Source organism: Mus musculus, chromosome 3, assembly GCF_000001635.26.
Source record: "Mus musculus strain C57BL/6J chromosome 3, GRCm38.p6 C57BL/6J".
NCBI classification, from domain to species: Eukaryota; Metazoa; Chordata; class Mammalia; order Rodentia; family Muridae; genus Mus; species Mus musculus.
Genome location: NC_000069.6, coordinates 13,639,884 through 13,664,260, shown reverse-complemented (window position 1 = coordinate 13,664,260; position 24,377 = coordinate 13,639,884). Strand labels below are relative to the sequence as shown.

The following is a 24,377-nucleotide window of genomic DNA, read 5'->3' as shown; positions in this document are numbered from 1 at the left end:
CAAATCCTTGGACATGAATGCACAAAATTTGGTACGTATACACAGTAGAACACTATTCAGCTGTAAAGAAGAATGAAATCCTGAAAATTCAAGGTAAGTGGAAAAGATTGTACAGAGGGAGGCAATTCACCCAGAGAGACAAGTGCTACAGGTTAAGCTCCATCTTAACTTCCAGGTTCCAAATCTTCAGAGTTGTGTAGAACTGTGGAGTAAAGACAACACAATGACTTGTACCTCTTACCCCCATCATGCAAGAGTCTCTTCCCAGCAAATAGAGAATGTAGGGCAAAATAGCTCATGAGTACCCCAACCCAAGTGGACACATCCACACACAGCCTCTGCTCTATGGCTCAAGGAATTAGAAAGATGGATTAGAAAGATTGTGAGAAATAGAATACAGGAAGTCCACTCCGAAACATTTTTTTTTTCATAGAAATGACAATACAAACAAGATTGGAACAGCAACAATATCAACAAACTTGACAACTCAAAAGGAGGAAAACTTCATGAGGTTCCACCTCCTAAAGATAGAGTGATAGGCAACTAGTGATTACTTTGAGAGGGAAAATTAGCTTCTCACAGGGATGAGCCCCATTATCGGTTGGTTATTCAACACAAATTGATCAGCTCTGAAACCATATGCACACAACAAAAATGTACTCCGATGGTTGTATGTATAAATTTGTACACACACACACACACACACACACACACACACACACACACAAATCAAAGAAAAAGAGGGTATCAATTTGAGATTTAGAGGCCATTCAAGGGGCTAGGGGGAGGACCAGGAAGAAGAAAACTAATGTAATTCTATATTAATTAAAAACAAAAAGAAAAAAGAAAAAACAAACTGCTAATACTGTGTACTTATCGAGTATTTTCTGTCTGAATGTCCCCAGTCAACCATTTTTAAAGTGGCCAAATAATTTTGTATAATTTTATTCACTGTAATACTTGATTGAATAGTTATCTTTATGTGAATAAAGGGATTCATTAGAGGTTTTAATGATGTGTTATTGGCTAATATATTGTAATAGGAAAGCACTTTCCTATAGCTGTTTAAACTAAAGTATTACGTGAGAAACTGGTATTTTTTGTTCACTTGTATCATTTGCTTTCCTTGGTCCTTCGGAAAATGTAGCCTAGATGATTCATTTGCAGTTTTAATGTGTTTTAAGTAAATAGACAGATTTTAAGAAATCCACAAGTAATAAGCTTGAATCAAAAGAAGGTCAGTGTTTAAAAAGCAAACAAATTTTATTAATATTTCAAGGTATAGGAGCATCATCCTTTTCACAGTCTCCTCATTTATCAGACCATAGGTTATCCAGGAATCAACTGAACTGTGCTGAAAAGAGAACACTTAGAAAGGAGAGGGTGTCTGTGGAAGTTAGGCTGTCAATCACAGTATCCATTGACAGAAGCTGTAAGACAGACTCTTCTGCAGGTCAATCTTCTGCAGGTTATTTGACCTCCCTCTGTTAATTTTTTTTTTTTTTAACAAAAAGATTTTTCCACTGAAATTGTTATGTTTGAGGCCAATTCTCTAGGGGAGATTTTAGAAGACACTGGTGATGCTCTCTGCTAAATGAACAGAACTGCTGTCCCCCGCACCTTCCCCCCATCCAGCCTCACCTGCCTCCTAGGTAGCACATAGCCTGCCTAAGTTCTGGTGAGTAATATGACATATAAGTAAATGTGGGTCACTCATGTGGCAAGTACTCAGTTAGTGATGGATCTCTCAGTTTAGTCTTCTAGACTATGGTAGAAGGCCTTGGTTCATGGAAGGTAGCAAAAATGAAAGATAGAGTGGAATCTCTGACAGTCTACCAAACTAATGAGTTATTTTTCTCATTGTTATGATGAAATGACAAACAAAAACCAGCTAAGGTCAAATTTATTTGGGGTTATAGTTCACGGGTACAGTCCATCGTTGGTACAAAAGCATCATGGCAGGAGCAAGGAGCAGTTGTTCACATTGTGTCCCAAAGGTAAGAAGCAGAGAAAAGTGAAGGATGAAAGCTAATGCTAAACTGGCATCCTCCTCTATTCTTTTTCTATCCAGAATGGAAAATTAATCTCCTGTTATTGTCACCCACATGCACACTGTGTGTTCCCTTCTTAGTTGAATTTTCCCTTAAAATGTTTTTTTTTTATAGGATTATCAAGAGGGGTGTTTTCATAGTGATAATTAATCAAGTTAAATTGACAACAAAGACCAATGTGAAGGACACTCTCTGAAAATCATCTTATATATAATATATACAAATAGTAAAGTTTTATGGAGATAATTGAGGGAGATTAAATAGTCAATTTATTATTTCTTTATACCACTTTAGAAACAGAGTATTATTAGTTTCTGTGTACCCCTGAGATCACATTCAAATGACCCTAACTGAAACCTAACTGAAAGGGTGATGAATAAATATATATAAATCTAAATACGTTGAACCCACAGCAAACACAAAACTATTAGAATAATGGGTGTACAGACAGGATGCTAAAAGGACATTCTGCGAAATATCCTTCTGAGAAAAGTCTCTATATTCAACTGGTCCATGACCCATAGGCTTTGCTCATTTTCTTCTCTGTAATCAAGTTATTTCCATAAGCCAAATGTATGGGTCCTAATGGTTTAAACCTGTGATGGTTCATTTTCCTGGGCAACTTGACATGATTTGATCACCTTAATCAATTGGTGAGGAGTAACTCTGGGTTTGCTTGTAAGGGGGTTTCTAGAGGGATGTGCTGAGAAGGGAAGGCTCACCCTGAGAGTGACTGCCCATCCCATGAAATGAAGATGTGGGAGGATTCAGAACAGAAAAAAGGAAGAGGAAGCAAGCTTGGATAGTCGCTAGCTACTTGTCCTTCATGAGGTGAAGAATATTCTCCAGCAAGTACCCACATGGCAATGCTATGCTGTACACGTGACACACACACATGGGGCTCTGAAAGTGCAAGCGTAAGAAAATATGTCACTTTTACTTCTTAAAGTTGTCGTTGTGTGACAAGAGAATTATCTTAAAGCCATTACACATAAATTAAAAATCCCAAGGGAGAATATGATTATCCTAGCTTTAGTTACACATGCCAGGGGAATGATACACATATATTAAAGAGATATTATAGCCTGCAAACACTGCTAATATTTAGCATAAAAATTTAGTTAGAACAGAAAGCAAATGTGAAATTTGTCCCTAGAAAGTGTGACTTATGTAGGACAAAAGATGCACAGCTAGATTCACAACACTCGGCCATGCTCCCAGTGTACAGAAAGATAGAGAGCCAAAAAGCTTGGTGTCTAATTATTTCAAAGGCGTAACATGGCTCCACATGAGTTAGTTCAGCAGACATGCTGAGATTAAACTTGATATGAGGCTATTGAAGTTGTTTCTTTATGAATACTGAATATATTTAATGTAGAAAAAATTGCAACTTGATTGTGGGTTGCTTACAGATGTCCTTGGGATATTTCTTAAAAACGTGCATATATTTGATTTTGATTTTCCAAAAGAAATTGGAAAATATGTCTTTAGATAATTTAGATAAATAATTATATTCCATAATTGTAACATGAAAAAATAACAGTATAGGTCCATAACATAAACATATCACAATAAAAGGTATTCATGCAACTTATGTACAGATCATTATCTAAAAGAGAAAAAGCTAAACATATTAATGTTGTGTCTTTTATATTTCCTTTCTCTTTTTCAGAACCCAACTCTCACCAGAAATGTGTAGCATAACATGAACCATCAGGCTAACTCATTGTTTACCAGCTGTGAGGGTAGTGCCAGTGGAGAGGATGACGGAATCTCATTGTTTTATGCATGAAAATAATCTTGAAAATCCTTCAAGGTTTCTCCTTGATACTAACTAAATAAGGAACTTTAAAATGGTCGCTTCCTAAACTCAACTTGTTGGTAGACTTATGAATTGGAAAATGTGCTTTTAAAGTTTCAGTACATGAGACAAGACCATAAAACTCTAATACTCTGTTGTCCGAAGCCTTTCAGTATTAGTTAGTTGCTTAGCTGCCTTGCCTACATTGATAACTGAAGTAATGGAACAAGTTGTGAAATAATTTTATCTTTAACTAGACATCTAGATTAAAATTTAAGTTTATAAAACAAACAAACAAGCAAAATACAAAAGATTAGAGTAACATCTGAGCACTCTAGGAAGTTGCTTTGAAAGTACCATTTCACCTTTTGATTATTTTTTTAATCAAAAGATTTTTGTTATTTAAAATTATGTATAGGTGAATATTCAGCATGTGAGTCTGTGCACATGAGTGCAGGTGACTGCAGAGGCCAGAAATGCAGATACCCTAGAGCTGGAATTATAAATGGTGGTGGGTACTAGGAAGAAATTTGAGTACTCAGGAACTCAAAGTTCTAAACACCCAAAAGTGCCATTTCTTATGGGAGAGCCTGATTTGTCTAAACACAATTTGTTAAAATCCAAAAATTATTTTAAAAAAATACTAGAATACTTGTACATCTTTTAATCTTTAAATTATTAATCATTTAAAAGGCAATGATATGCTTATAATATATGTAAAATATACAAATATAAGAATTAGTATTTTTAAGTTTTATTAGCATAAGCTAATTATATATAATAATGAACTATGGCATTCCTATATATGTATTTAATGTATCATATTTATCTCTATTAAATTTTTCTTCCCCTCTCTGCTTGCTTTTAAAATATATTTTCATTGAAAATACTTTTTCATATTCTGATCACAACTACCCCTCCCCCAACTCCTATTTATCTCCCTCCCCCACATCCTCATCCACTTGATCCCACACCTTCTTTCTCTTCATCTTGTAGTGATATCATTCTTTTTCTTGGATTAGTCCCTTTCATGCTTATTTTGCATGTCTGTGACCTAATAAATTTAATTAGGATTGTGTACAATAGCATTAGGGATGGGCTGTTTTTAGAAGCATGGACAACTTCCCAGTGGTTATTACACTGTTTGTGTGTGTGTATTCTGTCTGGGTATACATAATCTTAACTGGGTATAAATCCTCAGAAAAGGCTGACGACTGGAGTTTTGACCCCTTCATGCCTCCATGAGAGAATGTTAACTGTCCAATCTTTTGAAAACCTTACCAAAGTAATAAAATTTCCTGTGATTTTTAGAGTGCAATGGCCACTCATGACCTCAAAGACAACATGCTACTCTTCTGTCTTCCAACTCTCAGTTTTCTGCCCTTTCCTCTGTAATGCTCCAAAAGAGGAATATGAGTGTGTTCTGTGTGTGTGTGTGTGTGTGTTGTTATGTGTTATGTGATACATTTGTGTAATATGTGTGTGTGATGTTTTGTGATATGTATGTGTATATAGTATATGTATGTGTGAGTTTTACATGTGTGTGTGTTGTGTGTGTATATTATGAGTGTGACTGTGTGTGTGTGTGTGTGTGTGTGTGTTATGAGAAAGTAAAACACATTTTTCTGAAACTAAGAAGGTGGTATTCTTTTATATAGCATGTATGGCCACACACTCCCTAGTATAGATTCTCCTACATTTGATGGTATTTTAAAACATTATGATATTATGTGAGGTAATGCTCATTTCCCACTTTTCCATAATTTTCTCATCCATTATCAATTTGGGGAAATTTTGTCTAACAGTAGTAAAACCAAGCTGTTCGTCCCTGTTCATGACCATAGACATCATGCAGATTCAGACCCTAGTAACCTAAGTTACCCTGCCAAACACTTCTAAGTATCCTCTTCCACCTGTGATTATCAAACAGTGCGAACATTTTCTTTATACAGCCATTCTCACCCCTACTGCTTCAAAGCCTCATTAGTTTTTGTTGCTGTTGTTTGCAAAGAGTATGTTCTTGCTTTTATCTGCATCTAAACTTCTGTCATTTTAGACTGACATTCTCAATGTTTTAGGAAATTAGAAACAGTAACTAGAGAAGCTAACTATACTTGGTTAATTTAAGCCCTGAGTTTGATTATTTCTTACCATCTACTCCTCTTGGGTAAATTTGCTTCCTTTTGTTCTAGAGCTTTTTGGTGTGCTGTCAAGCTGCTAGTGTATGCTCTCTCTAGTTTCTTTTTGGAGGCACTCAGAGCTATGAGTTTTCCTCTTAGGAATGCTTTCATTGTGTCCCATAAGTTTGGGTATGCTGTGGCCTCATTTTCATTAAACTTTTAAAAGTCTTTAATTTCTTTCTTTATTTCTTCCTTGACCAAGGTATCATTGAGTAGAGTGTTCTTCAGCTTCCATGTGAATGTTGGCTTTCTATTATTTATGTTGTTACTGAAGATCAGCCTTAGTCCATGGTGATCTGATAGGATGCATGGGATAATTTCAATACTTTTGTAGCTGTTGAGGCCTGTTTTGTGGTCAATTATATGGTCAATTTTGGAGAAGGTGCCATGAGGTGCTGAGAAGAAGGTATATTCAAAGATAAGAACTATTCAAAAAATCAACCAAACCAGGAGCTGGTTCTTTGAGAAAATCAACAAGATAGATAAACCCTTATCCAGACTAGCTAGAGGAAAAAGGGACAGTATCCTAATTAACAAAATCAGAAATGAAAAGGGAGACATAAAAACAGAACCTGAGGAAATCCAAAACACCATCAGCCTACTTGGTCATGGTGGGTGATCGTTTTGAAGTGTTCTTGGATGCAGTTAGCAAAAATTTCACTGAGTATTTTTGCAATGATAAGGGTAATTGGTCTGAAATTCTATATTTTTGTTGGGTCTTTATGTGGTTTAGGTATCAGAGAAATTGTGGCTTCATAGAATGAATTGAGTAGAGTATAAAAAAGGCTGTACTCTACAAAAGGCTATAATCAACAAAACTGGAAAACCTGGATTATATGAACAAATTTCTAGTCAGATACCAGGTTCCAAAATTAAACCAGGATCAGATTAATGACTTAAACAGTCCTATATCCCCCAAAGACGATGAAGTAGTCATTAATAGTATCCCAACCAAAATAATAATAATAATAATAATAATAATAATAATAACAAAATTTTTAAAAAAGCCCAAGACCAGATGGGTTTAGTGATGGGTTTAGTGCAGAGTTCTATCAGACCCACAAACAAGACTTAATTCCAATTCTCCTCAAACTATTCCACAAAATAGAAACAGAAGGTACTCTACCCGATTCATTCTATGAAGCCACAATTACTCTGATACCTAAACCACATAAAGACCCAACAAAAATATAGAATTTCGGACCAATTTACCTTATCATTGCAAAAATACTCAATAAAATTCTTGCTAACTGAATCCAAGAACATAACAAAATGCTAATTCATCATGACCAAGTAGGCTTCATTCAATGGATGCAAGGAGGGTATAATATAAGGAAATACATCAACTTAATCCACTATATAAACAAACTTAAAGACATAAACCACATGGCCATCTTGTTAGATGCTGAGAAAGCATTTGACAAAATCCAACAACCATTCATGATAAAAGTCTTGGTAAGGTCAGGAATTCAAGGCCCATACCTAAACATAATAAAAGCAATCTACAGCAAACCAGTAGCCAACATCAAAGTAAATGGAGAGAAGCTAGAAGCAATCCTACTAAAATCAGGTACTAGACAAGGCTGCCCACTTTCTCCCTACTTATCCAATACAGTACTTGATGTCCTAGTCAGAGCAATTAGACCACCAAAAGAGGTCAAGGGGATGCAAATTGGAAAGGAAGAAGTTAAAATACCACTATTTGCAGATGATATGATAGTTTATGTAAGTGATCCTAAAAATTCCAACAGAGAACTCCTAAACCTGGTAAACAGCCTCAGTGAAGTAGATGGATATAATATTAACTCAAACAAATCAGTGGCCTATCTCTACACAAAGAATAAAAAGGCTGAGAAAGAAATTAGGGAAACAACATCCTTCACAATAGTCACAAATAATATAAAATACTGTGGTGTGACTATAACTAAGCAAGTGAAAGATCTGTATGATGAGAACTTCAAGTCTCTGAAGAAAGAAATCAAAGAGGATCTCAGAAGATGAAAAGATCTCCCATGCTCATGAACTGGCAGAATCAATATAGTAAAAATGGTTATCTTGCTGAAAGCAATCTACAGATTCAATGCAATCCCTATCAAAATTCCAACTCAATTCTTCAACAAATTAGAAAGAGCAATTTGCAAATTCATCTGGAATAACAAAAAACCTAGGATAGCAAAAACTCTTCTTAATGATAAAAGAACCTCTGCTGGAATCACCATGCCTGACCTAAAGTTGTACTACAGAGCAATTGTGATAAAAACTGCATGGTACTGGTACAACGACAGACAAGTAGACCAATGGAATAGAATTGAAGACTCATAAATAAACCCACACACCTAAGGTCACTTGATCTTTGACAAGGAGCTAAGACCATCCAGTGGAAAAAAGACAGGGTTTTCAATAAATGGTGCTGGCACAACTGGTGGTTATCATGTAGAAGAATGTGAGTTGTTCCATTCTTTTCTCCTTGTACTAAGGTAAAGTCTAAGTGGATTAAGGGACTCGAAATAAAACCAGAGACACTGAAAACTTATAGAGGAGAAAGTGGGGAAAAGCCTCGAAGATATGGGCACAGGAGAAAAATCCTGAACAGAGCAGCAATGGCTTGTGCTGTAAGATCAAGAATTGACAAATGGGACCTCATAAAATTGGAAAGTTTCTGTAAGGCAAAAGACACCATCAATAAGATAAAAAGATGACCAACAGTTTGGGAAAGGATCTTTACCAATCCTAAATCAGATAGGGGACTAATATCCAATATATATAATGAACTCAAGAAGATGGACTCCAGAAAATCAAATAACCCTATTAAAAATGTGGTACAGAGCTAAACAAAGAATACTCAATGAGGAATACCGAATGGCTGAGACACACCTGAAAAAAATGTTCAACATCCTTAATCATAAGGGAAATGCAAATCAAAACAAACTTGAGATTTCACCTCACACCAGTCAGAATGGCTAATATCAAAAATTCAGGTGACAGCATATGCTGGCAAGGATGTGGAGAAAGAGGTATACTCCTCCATGGTTGGTGGGATTGCAAGCTGGTACAACCACTCTGGAAATCTGTCTGGTGGTATCTCAGAAAATTAGACAAAGTAGTACCAGAAGATCCAGCAATTCCTCTCCTTGGCATACACCCAGAAGATGTTCCAACTGGTAATAAGGACACATGCTCCACTATGTTCATAACAACCGTATTTATAACAGCCAGAAGCTGGAAAGAACCCAGATATCCATCAACAGAGGAATGGATACAGAAAATGAGGTAAATTTACACAATGTAGTACTACTCAGCAATTAAAAACAATGAATTCATGAAATTTTTAGGCAAATGGATGGATGCATCTGGAGGATATCATCCTAAGTGAGGTAACCCAGTCATAAAAGAACACACATGATATGCATTCACTTCTTTCTCAGTTCTCTGACCTAATCAATTCTTCCAAAATTATTCCCTTTTTTCTTAGAACCAAGAACACTGATGCAGCACAGGAATCACTCTAGGCCAGCACAGGGACTCTGTGACCTTTACATCATCATTCTCCTCCCAATCAGTGAAACTCACTTGCCGGAAAATAGATTTATTTTCTTTTTCTACATATTTTAAGTGACTGGATTCACTGGCTGTAATTCCTATGTAATTGTTAATTTTTCCTTTTACTTATGATGTAAATTGTGCTATAATTACTCACATCAATTTTCAAAAATAGCTTATAGATTGTAGAGAATGTATTGACTTTTATGGCCAACATCAACTTTATTATGTTGCACAATAAATCTCTTCCAAGCTACAGATGGGAACTGAGTTATAGATCACTAATACATTGGGAAAGGAAAACAAATAGAGTCTTAGAAGAGATGAGAATGACATCACTTGAATACATAAGTAAAAAATTTATGTCTGCAATATGTAAGAAAAGATTGATGCAAGCTTACATAAAATATAAAATGTATCGCACACCTATATGCCTCAGAAATCCAAACAGCTATTTATTCCACACAGTGACTAGTGAAGGATTTCCTATTGACTGGAGGAAACAGTAAATAATCCACGGGCAATGGTGATTCATTCACTGACTTACAGTTTCATTTCTTTGCTACACAACAAGCAATTACAAAGCATCATACATGCGTCAGGTACCTTTTCTGCTTTATCACCCTTAAAATCGCAGTACTCCTGGGCATGGTGGCTGAGACGGTTTGAATATGAAAGGGTCCAATAGGCTCATATATTTGAATGCTCTGGGACTGGCAGTGGAAGGTGTGGCTTTGTTAGGGTAGTTGTGTCATTTTTGGAGTAAGTGTGTCACTGGGGGTGGGCTTTGGGGTTTCAAAAACCCAAACCAGTCCCCACTACTCTTTTTCTACCTGCTGCCTGCAGATCTAGATATAAAGCTCTCATCAACCATGTTTGACATTTTTGATAGAAATATCCTATCAATTTTCCCAAACCACAAAGACTATAACTCTCAGCACCTCATGGACCTTTCTCCAAAACTGACCATAAACTCTTACACACCAATAAGTCACAACAGAAAGTAACAAATAAAAAAAAAACCTGGCAACTTTCCTTTGCAGAAGAAATAAATAATTTCAGCTGAATTAAAAGATAAAAAGGCATGTTAATCTGGAAGTGGACTCTTGAGCATCTTCACCTGAGAGGAAAAAGTCTCAGGCAGACTATGATGTGGTAGCATTTTATCTACTTGAGTGGGGGTTTAGATAAATGGTAACTTCAGGAGAGGGGGTTGGGGCATCTTTTATGAATGTGCATATGTGCTTCTGGCACCTTGTCAGAGTAGAGGCTTTCCAAGTGAGTGGGTTTGAAGGAGAGGGGGGAATAAAATATGCTGGGCCATATGGTGGAGAAGAGCAAGCCAGGAACTCAAACTGAACAAAACCAACCAACCAACCAACCAACCAACCAACCAACCAACCAACCAACCACCAACCAACCAAGCAAGGAAAGAAAGCAAGAAGAAAGAAAGCCCTGCATCCTATCTGAACATCATAGATTAACGCTAGATATCAACAATAGGAACAATCAAAAGTTTACACACTCATAGAATCTGAACAATTCTCTACCAAATAAAAAATAGGCCAAGACAGAAATTAAGGAAGAAAGAAATTAAAGACTTTTTAAATTAAATGAATAGAAAACATATCCAAACTTATGTAACACAATGAAGGTGGTTCTCATATTAATAACTTTAGCTCATCTGAAAACTTTAGAACAAAACCAAGAAATTGTTATGCTCAAGTCACAGAACCCTGAAGAACTTGGAAGCCAATTGTGATGCAAACACACAAGATTCTTTTATTATAAGCTTGAGAACAAGGTCTCTCTCTGGCCCTGTTGCAGCTGGTCAGAGAGCCTGAGTCTAGAGGGTCAAGGTATTTATTGTGGTTACAGGAAGCTTGGGGAATTTTCATACTGGTGAGCAAGTTAGTATTTTAAAAAGTGCACTTCTGGTGAAATCTGCAGGAACCACAAGGTCTGCTTGAGCAAACATCTTATGACAACCACCCTTAGCATCAGCCAGCTTGACTACAATAGCAGGATCAAAGTACACAGAGATAACCTAAGACATCCTGCAGAGAATAGACAACCTAGCCATCATGATTGTCAGGTAGTTTTGCTCTGTGTTTGGATCACTGGTACCAAGGATTGAGGCTATGGGAGTCATCAATAGGGTAAGGAGTAGTAGAAAAGGGAGAGAGAAAGAGAGAAAGGACATACACAGAGAGAAAAGAAGAAGAAAAAGAAGAAGGAGGAGGAGGAGGAGGAGGGGGTAGGAGGAGGAGGGGGGGGAGGAGGAGGAGGGGGAGGGGGAGGGGGAGGGGGAGGAGAAGAAGAAAAAGAAGAGGAGGAGGAGGAGGAGGACGACGACAATGAGGGCGACGAGACGAGGACAAGGAGGACGAGGAGGATGAGGAGGACGAGGAATGGAGAGAGAGAGAGAAAGAGAGAGAGAGAGAGAGAGAGAGAGAGAGAGAGAGAGAGAGAGAGAGAGAGAGAGAGAGAGAAAAGAGAGAGAGCACTGAATTATATAGGGAAATGCCACTGGGTGAAGGGCAGCTCAGCTCCTGAGCTTTAAAGACCAGGGTTGAAGACAGGGTAAGCCAGATAGGGACTGAGAGATGCTGGGAGAACCTGAAGGCCAGGTCTGTTTTGATATGCAAAATATGTGCATCAATCCCTTGTCCAGGGGTCTGAAATCAGTCATTTTATCTTCTAATTTATTTAGCTGCTAGACATTTTAGTTAATTTCAAGAAATAGATGCACTTTTTATTTTAATGGCATTCTTTCAGCAGATTGTCTTACATGAGTTAAAAATAAAGAAAATGCATTGATATAGATACCTCCAACAAAGTTATAACAAATAACATACTATATGCAACTTCATTAAAATACTGAAACTTTTACACAAAGCAAAGTATTTCTCTGTATGTATGCCTATCCTGAACTCTTAAAGAGCTAAGAGAGTGGTATTACAAATTTCTGTTTTTAAAGCTGAAGACTCCACCAGCAAAACCTCCCCAAATCTATATAACAGAGTAGGAAACATGGCTCTTGAATGTGGTTCTCCATGGAAAGAAGGACCTCAGGACCCTGCTGGTGTTTGTTCTGTTCTCATCCCAGTCCAAATCTCAGATTTAGGGAGGTGAAAAATAAAAGCTGTGCAAAGGCAGGTGCAGCAGTAAATCCCTGTGCGAGTCCAGTACCTCTTCCTCCCTCCCTCCCTCCCTCCCTCCCTCCCTCCCTCCCTCCCTCCCTCCCTCCCTCCCTCCCTCCCTCTATCCCTTCCTTCCTTCCTTCCTTCTTTATTTTCAATGCCTAGAATCACTGGATCTAACACATTGAGAGGCAAAGAGTGGATTTGGATTTGTGCTCCTCAGCAAAAATCTATCCTCATAGGCTGCTGTTTCTCACATGGGTCCAAGTCATTTTTTCTTTATTTGCTCTTTGCCCTGCTCTTCAATGATGTATCTTGTGCTTGCTCAACAACAGCAAAAGAGCTCACCACTTCTCAGAGAACTTCCTCACATTCTCCTCTCTAGACTCTTTACGTTATGAGTTTTATACAATTCTTCCTGCACTTTTAATCATCTCTGTTCAAAATCTCCTACAGCCCCATGAATATTAATACAATAATGAATATCTCAGTCTAAATCAGTGGTTTCTTTTCCTACTTCAACTGTTATAAGAAAGTATGTAATATCCTGTTGAACTGGCTGGAGTGATAGTCAAAGATAAGAAAATAGATGGAGGAAACAAATAAGATATTTCTGGATAGATGAAACTGTAATGAGCCCAATAAAAACCTTTTCAGAGTCTCCAAGAACTTCCTATTTTTAACTCCCAAGGATTTTGATGTCTCCCTCTCTGTTTCACCCTGCTAATAAGCTGCTGGATGGAATCAGTCACTAAGGATGCTACACTAAGTATATATCACAGTCAGGGAGTATAAGCTTTATAATGTACTGATGTCATCCTCTCTCTTTGGTACTCTGCCATTCCGTGTGACTTCAGTAAATACTTAAGAGAATGAAAAAAGGAAGGATACAATGGCTCCATGCTTGACAGACTCCCCCTCTCCTGAAAACTTAGCCCAACAAGCAAGAGAGGCTACAATGTATCTCTACTAAGAATCAAACACAGTAATTCCTCAGTATTGTAGTCTGACAAGCTAGAAAGTAAGAATTATCATTAGCTTTTGCAGATAAGATTCACAGCTAGAATATGAGAATAAGCACACATTTGTCTCACCCCAGCGTACAGGGTGGTGGTTTTTCATCATGTTGCTGCAGGAGCCTCACAATTATCTCGACTTTCTCACCTATTTGTTGCAGCATTCCTTTTTTTTTTTAACACTTCTAGTTGATTTGATTGACTATTCTAAAAACACAGTATTCTGCAGACTTAGAATGCCCTCCAACTCCAGCTTTTGATTTCTGCTTCCCTTTACGTTTGCCTTGTGAGAGTGATTCATTCTGACCTGCTTCTGCACTCCATTTTAAACTTGGGTAATAGTTACATCATTGGGGGAGAAAATGTAGCCATCCACTGTTTCAAAGGCTTCTTTGCTATAGAGGGTATGTTAGTAGAGTATTTGCAGTCCTGACTCATCATGCCCTCCTTGCCACTGAGCTCAGCTCTGATGTCCTACATCACTTTCTGTCTAATTTCTCCCAGTGCCTCTGGTGCATGCTTTTGAGTCACTTCCCAGCTCCCTGCTTCTCAGTGGCACTGAGGTGGATACTGGCTGTCTCATTTCCAGAACAGCCAAAAGTGGGAATAAATAAATGCTGTTGAAGTAAACGCTACATGACTTAAACATCAAACCTACATCATTGTGATTGCACATTCCAGGACAAACTGTCAACAGAAGCTTATGTGAAATGAACTTAATTATTCAAATGAAGACATAATCAATATTTTGAACTCATTTTCAAATTACAATAAATATAAACATCTTTGGATAGCAGCATAGTAAGTATTCAAAGTTCTCTGGTGTCAATGCCTATCGTACAATGCAACTCATTGCACTTCTAGAGTGAAGGGAAATTGTCTACCTTCAAACATAGTGCTCCATTTTGAAGTTTCTTATTTATTTTTTAATGTATATGGGTATTTGTCATATATATATATATATATATATATATATATATATATATATATATATATCTGTATACCATGTGGGTACCGGGTGCCTATGCATATCAGAAGATGGCATTAGACCTCCTGGAAACGGAGCAATAGATAGTTAGGAGCCGCTTTGTGGGTGAACAGAACTCAACCCAACTCCTCCACTAGAACAGCAAGTATTCTTAACTCCTGAGCCATCTCTCCAGCCCCAACACACTACTGATTGATAGAGCAAAGCACTCACATTTTATCCTTTTCAGCTTTTCTCTTTCTCATGATTAAAAAGTTGTCAAATATAAGGTAATATATTATCTCTAATTCACTGCTACAAAAACTAACTCAAAAATCTGACTCTCTAAATAACACAGTAAGAACTATCCAATGCTATAGTCCTCTTCAGGTGTATGCCTTGATAATGCAATGGATCTAATTCATCCCCACACCTGAACCTGCAGGCAAGACAAATACTTCCCTGGGGAAGTCAAAAGGTATTCTATTAGTCACAAATGCCCTTACTTAGCCCAGAAGCTATTTCCATTGATGATTGCTTACAAAGGAAAAATTAGATTTCTTCAACAGTCTCACTGGGTATGCAAACCATACTTAAGGCCAGGCTCCATGCCTAGCAAAAACAACAACAATAACAACAACAACAGCAGCAACAATAACAACAACACTCTCAAAGGCATTTATACATTTGTTTGTCTCAAAATTCATTATCTGGACTTTATTTTTCCCTTGTAGAACTTTTGCTCATATATTTTGTATTCTGAATTTGCTTTTATGAGTTTATGTGTGTGCAGATGAATGCTTTTTGCACTTGGTATGTGTTATTTTAGTTTTATGTTTATTTATTCTGTGCATTTTTTGCTTGTTTTAACATTATTATTATTATTATTTGCCTTTTTGTATTTTAATGAGAGCGGAAAAAAAAAAAGACTGTGGATTTGGGTGGGTGGTGACGTTGGTTGGTTCAGGAGGAGTAAGGGGAGGGGGATGGATGTTTGTGGAGGGGTAACCAGGAAATCATTTGAATATCATTTGAAATGTGAATGAGTAAAATGATTAATAAAAAAACTAAAAATAAAGAATTTAGTATATGAAAACATCTTACTTTCATAAAAAATAATAATGTGAATTTTACATTTTAAAAATTTCTAAAAGTCCCACAGCTTCACCCAGTAAATGCTTCCAGTCAGTTTCTAATGTACAATGACCTTTAACACTAAGAAATATTTCTTGAAATTTAAGTAAAGTCACTTTGCCAAGAGCATTCCTAATCCTTTTTCTCTCCCTGTGTGTCTTGCTGAGAGTCAAAAGTAAAACTACATGTTCAGATTACAGCTCTACTTATTGACCTGACTCTTCTGTGCAATGGATATCTCATTAGACCTCCATGGACATTTTACCAGTTGCAAGATGTTTTACTATTATGAGTTTTTGGGTGAATACAGGGTGGAGGAGCACCTTCATAGAGGCAAAGGGGGGAGGATGGACCATGTAGAGACTGCCATATCCAGGGATCCACCCCATAATCAGCTTCCAAATGCTGACACCATTGCATACACTAGCAAGATTTTACTGAAAGGACCCAGATGTAGCTGTCTCTTGTGAGACTATGCCGGGGCCTAGCAAACACAGAAGTGGATGCTCACAGTCAGCTAATGGATGGATCACAGGGCTCCCAATGGAGGAGCTAGAGAAAGTACCCAAGGAGCTAAAGGGATCTTCAACCCTATAGGTGGAACAACATTATGAACTAACCAGTACCCCTGAGCTCTTGACTCTAGCTGCATATGTATCAAAAGATGGCCTAGTCGGCCATCACTGGAAAGAGAGGCCCATTGGACACGCAGACTTTGTGTGCCCCGGTACAGGGGAACGCCAGGGACAAAGGGGGGGAGTGGGTGGGTAGGGGAGTGGGGGTGGGTGGGTAAGGGGGACTTTTGGTATAGCATTGGAAATGTAAATGAGCTAAATACCTAATAAAAAAAAAAAAAAAAAAAAAAGAAAATGGAATGGAGGGGTAACCAGGAAATTATTTGAATATCATTTGAAATGTGAATAAGTAAAATGATTTACAAGATTCTAAATATTTATTAAGTTAATAAAAACTGTTGATATGGATTGGATTGTGCCACCATATAAATTCTTACCTAGGTGTTTGTTAAATAACAAGGGTTTAGTGATTTAAAATTCTCAGAATAACTATACAAGGATCCCTAAGAATACAAATAATATACATGTGATACTCCAGGAATGATGATCACTCTTCTGTGGTGTTTATTAATTTTATGCAAATCACCATAGACCTCTAGTTGCCCTTGAGTGCAATTAACATCTTGTTTTACAGAGATTTTACTTAGAACTTACTAAATTTTTTAAAAGTATAAGCTTTTTCTTTTTTATAGCATTTCAGATTCTGAAAGTGTCTACTTAACACACACACACAGACACACACAAGTGAGTGTTGTGTGTGTGTGTGTCTCTGTGTGTGTGTTCCACATGTGAATAGTATTTACTTTCATCTATGGTTATTTTATTGAGATAGATAATAAAAATGTATGCTTCAATACTGGATATAATTGCTTTTTATTTCAGAAGAATTAGCAGAAGAAGGAGTACTTAGAAATTGTGAAGGTTGGAAATATAAATATTATATTACTATAGAAAAGACAACCTTATAAATAGAAAAATTGTTTTCAAATTTTTCTATAATATAAGGGTTTTTTTTTTTTTTGCATTAGTAAGTGATTCATTTGGCCCCAGCTGATAATTTAATCTTTTATTCTATGAACTTCCAGAGCTACATGGTCAATTTACTAACAGGCAGTTTATGCTGACTCTACCAAACAAGAGCAATAAACTAGAGAAATGTTTTTTTTCAACTTGTTTAGTCTTATAAAACCATGTCTCAGAATAATTGTTTTTTAATTCCCCATTTTCCATCACTTCTGCTTTCCCTGTGTCTCCCAAGAAAAAACTTAGTATTTTACAGTTTGAAATCAAGGAACAAAACATAATTTATTCCATTTAAAATATAATAATATGACTGTTCAGTTAGGGCATGTGTATATATTTTCCTTTTTAATTACTAGGTTCATTGTGTCATTATGGTCAAGCCCCAAAGTAAATCCATTTCCCCAAATTCCAAAGTGCTGAAGAGACAATTGGCTATCTTTACACCTATTAGCCAACGACAGTGCACACTAGCCTCCAGGTTCTGTCAGCATCACAAGTACATGTTATGCATTTTCACATTTCAAAGCATCCTGTCTCTCCTTGCTCGCTTACCCTAAACTCCTTCCGGGTCACAGGCTTTATTCCCTTATAGTTAGTTATATGGAATAATTATCCTTAAAGCTGATATTTCTGCCATGCTTGTTTTGTCTGCTCTTTCTCCGTCTCCTTCCTCCCCTCTCTCTGCTCTCCCAGTATGCTCTGCAATCCCTTCCTCTCTGCTATGCTCCTGCTTCTCCAGTCTACTGGCCATGGACAGTCCACTAGTTTCTCTCTCTGCTTTTGCCAAGAGCCTCTGGCTGTTCTCTCATAACTATAATAATATATCCCCCTTAGTCATACATACTATGGAATGCTCATATCTTCAGTTTCAACAATTATGATATAGGAAATAATATAATAACATCATAATTAGTAAATTTCTATCACTGTAGTTACCTGATCTTTTGTCTTCTGATACTTAAGCTATTCAAAATACACACACACACTATATATGTCTGTGTGTGTATATATATATATATATATATATATATATATATATATTCAGTGTGTATATACATATATTCAGTATATATATATGTATGTATACAGATCCAGATCTTGCAAACCTTCCCTTTGCCAAATACTGGAAGTTTCTTCCCTGTGAGTTCTTTAAGTACCACTCTCCATAATTGCTGCAAATATTTATATTATTGTTACTTAAAACTAGGACACCAATTCCACAATCTATTCATTAAGTGTCTTATAATTCATGTCCCTACACAACTGTCAGAAAATCAGCCTGGCCTTCCTTGCACATAGCCATTGTGCTTGCCTCCTCCCAAATTTCTTACCTGCAATGGTTGTCACTGTGGAATTCCAGTCTTCTCACAGGATGCTGATGCTCCCTCAAGGATCTCCTCCAAACCATGCTCCTCAGCAGTAAGCCAAAGTTTGCAATTCTCACCTTTCATCTTGTACTATCCAACTCTGCAGTACAGTTATATATACACAGACACAGACACAGACACAGACACAGACACAGACACAGACACACACACACACAGACACAGACACAGACACAGACACAGACACACACACACACAGACACAGACACAGACACAGACACAGACACAGACACAGACACAGACACAGACACAGACACAGGCATTGACAACATAGATACAGGTTCAGGCATAGATGCAGATGCAGACATAGATATAAAACCCCACAGTTATAACTGATATGCCTTCCTGGAATCATCTTCAGTATTTTTGTTATTCCATGGGACATATACATAGGAGTATGTATACTATTCTCTCTGCCTAGCAAAACTCTCAGATAATAGGAAATTCTCTAAATTCTACTATAAGGTAAAATGTCCTAATGTGGCATTTTTTAATGCTATGAAATAATGGAGAAAAACAATATGTATTTTATTTCAAAATTAATAAAATCACCAACATGAAAAACAGTGTGTGTATAATAATAAAATGGGAACTTTTATATAAATTGAATTTTTAAAAAAATGAGAGATATTTTTAACATTTTTTAATTCAGTGGGTTCACTAAAACCCTCAAAATTACAATTTAATTAGGAGAATACAACTCTTATTTGATTTGTTCTGCATATCTACTACTGTTTTCTACTTAACACTGCTTAATTTGGTGAGATAATTCCAATTTGCTCAAAATGCACAAAGTCCTTGAAGTAGATGCTAGGAATACTAATGTGTTCTTCAAAAATTATACTGCTTTATCTTATTTAGCCAATGTGGATATGTAAAACGATAATAAGGAAAAATGCCATTGGATGATCCTGGACTGATATCTTAAACTCTCAGCTCCATGAGAGGTTGAGGCAGGTGAACTGGAAGTTTGGAAGCAACTCAGTGATATATATATATATATATATATATATATGTGTGTGGTATAAGTATAGCACACATAAACACACACACACACACATACATACATAGACACACACATACACACAAAGAGACACACACAAACACCCACATGCACAGATATATACACATAGATAGACACACACAAACACCCAGATGCACAGACACACACAGACACACACACACACATACCTTAAAGCAAGGAAATAAAGGAGATGGCTATATCAACATTTATTTTACAAGTTAAACTTTTTGTTTTATTCACATGAACCAGGTAATAATTTTTATCTTTTGGTTTTGTGGAGGATGGGTATCCACTAAGAACACAAATAAGGAGACTTGAGCTAAAAATGAAGCACAGCTGCCAACAAGTTAACATGTAGCTACTGCAGTGTATGACTGCCCACAGAAGCCTCAGCTGTGCATGAAAATATATTAAATCACGGTACCATTTTCAAGAGTTCCAAACATATATAATAGGCACAAGTCCCTGAAAGCCCTGAAATGATAAGCTTAAAATGTGTGTTACTTTTGTTTCTTTTTATAATCCACTGTGAAGTCACTAGACTGCATTTCCCCAATGCCCAAGGTACTGGGTAACATTTCTCAAGGAAATTTTAACTTTATAGTCAATGCTGTGCTGTGCAGGATCCATCAAGTTTCTGGGGCTAGCTCTGTAAGAAAACATTAGTTCGAGGTCGCCTTTGACTTTACTTTCAGGAAATAACAATGATGACCAGCACATGGGAATATAGAAGCTGCCCCTTAAAATTAGGGAAATCAATCTCTCTTCCTTCACCTGATTCCCCATGTATAGTCTGATATAAACTGTGTCAATTTGCTTTCTATGTCTTGGAAATTTGCTTGTCATGATATTAAGGATATCACTGGCATTAGTAGGATCTTCCTGCCATACAAAATAGAAAAGTGCCACACGAATCCTCACTGTGAACCAGGAGGACAATTACTGTTAATGTCTTTCAGGAAACAGCAGGCAATACTCAGCATGACCCAGAGAATAGATAAGAACTCTTAACACCTGGCTACTGAGTCCAGCGCATCACACTTGTACCACACATGCATCAGTCTGCTTCACTGTTACTATGCAGGGGATGCTAGCGGACATGGCTATAATAATACCTACCCTTTATTCTATCAATAGTCACAAACTTCTGACTGCCTCCATTTTAATGTGAAAATATTCATTAATTTCTGATTCATGATAAGTATATTGCATGGATTTAGGATTATTGGCTTATATTTATAATGATATTGTTTAGGAAATGTATTCAGATTGTTAAGTAAACTAGTTGTGATAAACACTTTTCTTCTTTCAAGCAATAAACATTCATTGTCTTCTCACCTTCAAACCAAATCCAACCAACCCACATAGGAAGTAGCTGTTGGTTTTCTAAGAAACCTGTTTCCTAACATATATACTTGGTGACCAGACCGTTGTCCAGTCACATTTCCCACTGTTGTTCCTTCAGGGTTTGTTTTATAACACAACTGAGTGTCATCTCCATGACTCAACAGCTCTGGGTGGTGGGCTGATAGACATCTCACTATTTCTGTTTTCATGAAGACCCCTGTCCCAAACGAAGCACTCAGTAGATCTTAGCAGAGTGGATGGGTGAGCAGTTGCCACCATGCCCTATTGCAATATTACATATTACAAATTTGCTTAGAATAACATTTGATTCTCATCCTCCCTACATCTGCTTCATAGAGAAATTTATGCAGCATGTAATATAAAGTTGTATCCTATTTAATATATATTCTTTCAGTAGTAATCATTACTCTGATTTTACATACTAGCCATATATTTGGGATGGTCTGACATAGGCACATCCTTAGCATATCAAATATAACTTTAACCCCATATAGATCTGAGGGGTTTCCCCTGAAAATTAGTATACTTTTACAAAGTAAGCCATTTTATGAGGACCCAGAGTACAGTTTTTATAAAGAATCACTAACAAAGAGTAAATTGAAACTATAATGTCTTGGTTTTGTAAAAACAGAAATGAAAAAATAATTATCCCACTGTGGGCTAAGCAACACTTCCCAGAGTCAGGATTTCTCCCTGACTACTAGGATAGGGGAACCCACTTGGGTGGATATGGGGATTCAACCTGCAGAACAATTGGAAGAAACTTTGAGAGAGAAAGCTGTTTTCAATAAGAATTAATCACATAACAGAAAAAATCCACAGTAGTAAATACTGACTTAGAAAATCTTAGAGGAGGATCAAGAATTTTCCAAGAGAATGAGAACTCAGTAGGTGTATCTTAGGAAGATCTTCTCTAACATTGGATGTGAAGAGCCAGTAAAAATAGGAGGAAATTTCTTAGAAGGTTTGCTGTGTGCTGTACAGAGCTTAATTCAACCAGGGTCATACAACAGGAACAACATGAAGAAGAAACCCACAAGCACAGTCCAAACTCAGTTCTCTATTTTACTTTAAATGAGACTTGTGCAGAGATGGACTTTGGAGAAAGGGCATTGTACCCAGAATTAAATTACAAGTGAACATAGTTTTCAAAGTTCATATGATTATTATCTATAATAATTACTATTATTTATATAAAATATAAATTATATAAATTTAATATAAATTATATAATTAAAAATAATTATTATATATGGAATCCCCTCAATCATGCAAATGAAGACCTATACACAGCCTTTTCTATAACTAGTCAATAAGTTTCTCTTAATTTAAAACATACCAGGCTACCTAGTGACAAACATGACTGCATTTTAAAACCTAGAATCTCATATTCGTTGGTGCTACACAATAGCTTTCAAATAGGAAAAAGTATATCTTACAGGAATGGACATTGGGGAGAAAGATCAGTAGGTAAAGTAGGGAAAGAAGACCAGAATGTATATCTCAAAACAACAACAAAAACATAAAAGCATTAAAAAGTTGAGTGTGGTGGCACATGTTTGCAAACCCAGCATGGGGAAACAGACACGTGGATTCCTGCTCTTTATGGCCAGCCAATCTACCAGAAATGGCAACCTCTGTGTTGGGTTAAGATATTCTGTTTCAAATTTAGGGTAGTAACAGAAGAAAACACCTAAGATTTACCTCTGACTTTCATAGGTACACACTCAGGACATCATCCTATACATGGGTTCACACACCCATGAGAATTACACATGCATACATCAAACAAATACCAAAAATACTTTATGGCCCTTTTCCTTTACTAAATATGAATGAAAGTATTTATGTTTCTCATTGAGGCTTGTATAAAAGTCTCATGCTCGTAAAACCATTACATACCACTGTTAAACCTGTTCATGGAAAAACTCTCAGCCCTCTGAAACTGCCCTGACCCCACATTTCCAGAGATTGACATCATTTCCATAAGCCAGGAAGAGCATCCTCAGTTTCACACCTTGCAATGTGTCTTAGCATGCTCTACAACCAAGGAATGAATCATACATTCAGAGTGACTCATTGATTAATCACAGATTTGCATTTCTAAAAGTAGAAACCTGATGAAAATTTCCAGCTTCAGAGAAATTATAAACATTGTCACAGCTGGAGTCTATTTCAGTAGAGAGATGGATTTTAGGGAAGTGTTTGTCATAAGTCTGTGACTGAGAAAAGTTTAACAGTGTGTGTCCTGGGAATACTAGTGTGTTAGGCGGTATGTGAGGAATGAAAATGAGTCAAACTCAACTGATCCCACAGGGGTACAAAAGGTAGCAGGAATAAGTGAAGGTAGATGGAATATACATATAAAATCAAAGCAGTTCTGGTAGTGAATCACTAGAACAGAATAAATAATGAAAGAAAAACTGCAGAAGTTCAACTCAAGCCAGAGTTTGGTCGTTATATTCTCTAGTACTTAAAAGACTGTCTGAGACATTGTACACACTAAATGAACACTTGTCAAATTCATGACAATAACCTGGGAGAACAGTTCTTATATGTACTAAGGAGTGTGCTTAGCAAATTACTTGCCTTTGTAAAATCAAAACGGGTGAAATGTCTCCCAGATGCTGACAAACCCTAAAAAACTACAGGAAATTCTAGCAGGTGACTAAGCAATTGGAAATGTATCAGCTTTGGGTTTGTGGAAAGATTTTTATTTCAAACTATTTCCCTAGTAGATATAATCTGTTTGTACAATTCAGAGGTGTGGCATTTCCAGTTAGTTGGATGTGTCTAGGTGCTAGACTTGCTGCTTATGAGGAAGACATGACTCACATTCTAAACCTCTATTTCATTATCTAAGCTGTAGGTTGTAAGAAGTAGACAACATTAAACAGTAGGAGATTCTTCATTCAGAGCTTTGCAACCATAGCTAGCAGGTTGCGTGTTCTAGAGTATGCATTGATGGGCAGCTGGCCACATTCCATTTTCTACAACAACATGCAGCAGTTCCCTTTCAGTGCTGCCAGCAGTTTGGGTTTTTTAAAAAGTTTAAATACAAAGTAGATCTATTTATATAGTTTTGACTACCTGCTACTAGAGAAATTATTTTAAAATTTTATACTCAATTTTCTATCTTTAAGATGTGGAATAAAGTACTACCAACAATT

The 24,377-nt window shown here is 36.7% G+C and overlaps 1 protein-coding gene and 1 long non-coding RNA gene across 9 annotated transcripts in view; one reads left to right on the top strand and one right to left on the bottom strand.

Annotated features, from left to right (window-relative positions):
• The window catches only part of Ralyl (RALY RNA binding protein-like), a 710,633-nt gene that overhangs the window by 518,027 nt on the left and 168,229 nt on the right, over positions 1-24,377 (bottom strand). The gene's annotated exons all lie outside the window — the stretch shown is intronic.
• The window catches only part of 4930539N22Rik (RIKEN cDNA 4930539N22 gene), a 55,727-nt gene continuing 42,745 nt past the window's right edge, over positions 11,396-24,377 (top strand). The window contains exon 1 of the long non-coding RNA NR_040598.1: positions 11,396-11,431. This is a non-coding gene — a long non-coding RNA (RIKEN cDNA 4930539N22 gene). The remainder of the gene's footprint in view (positions 11,432-24,377) is intronic.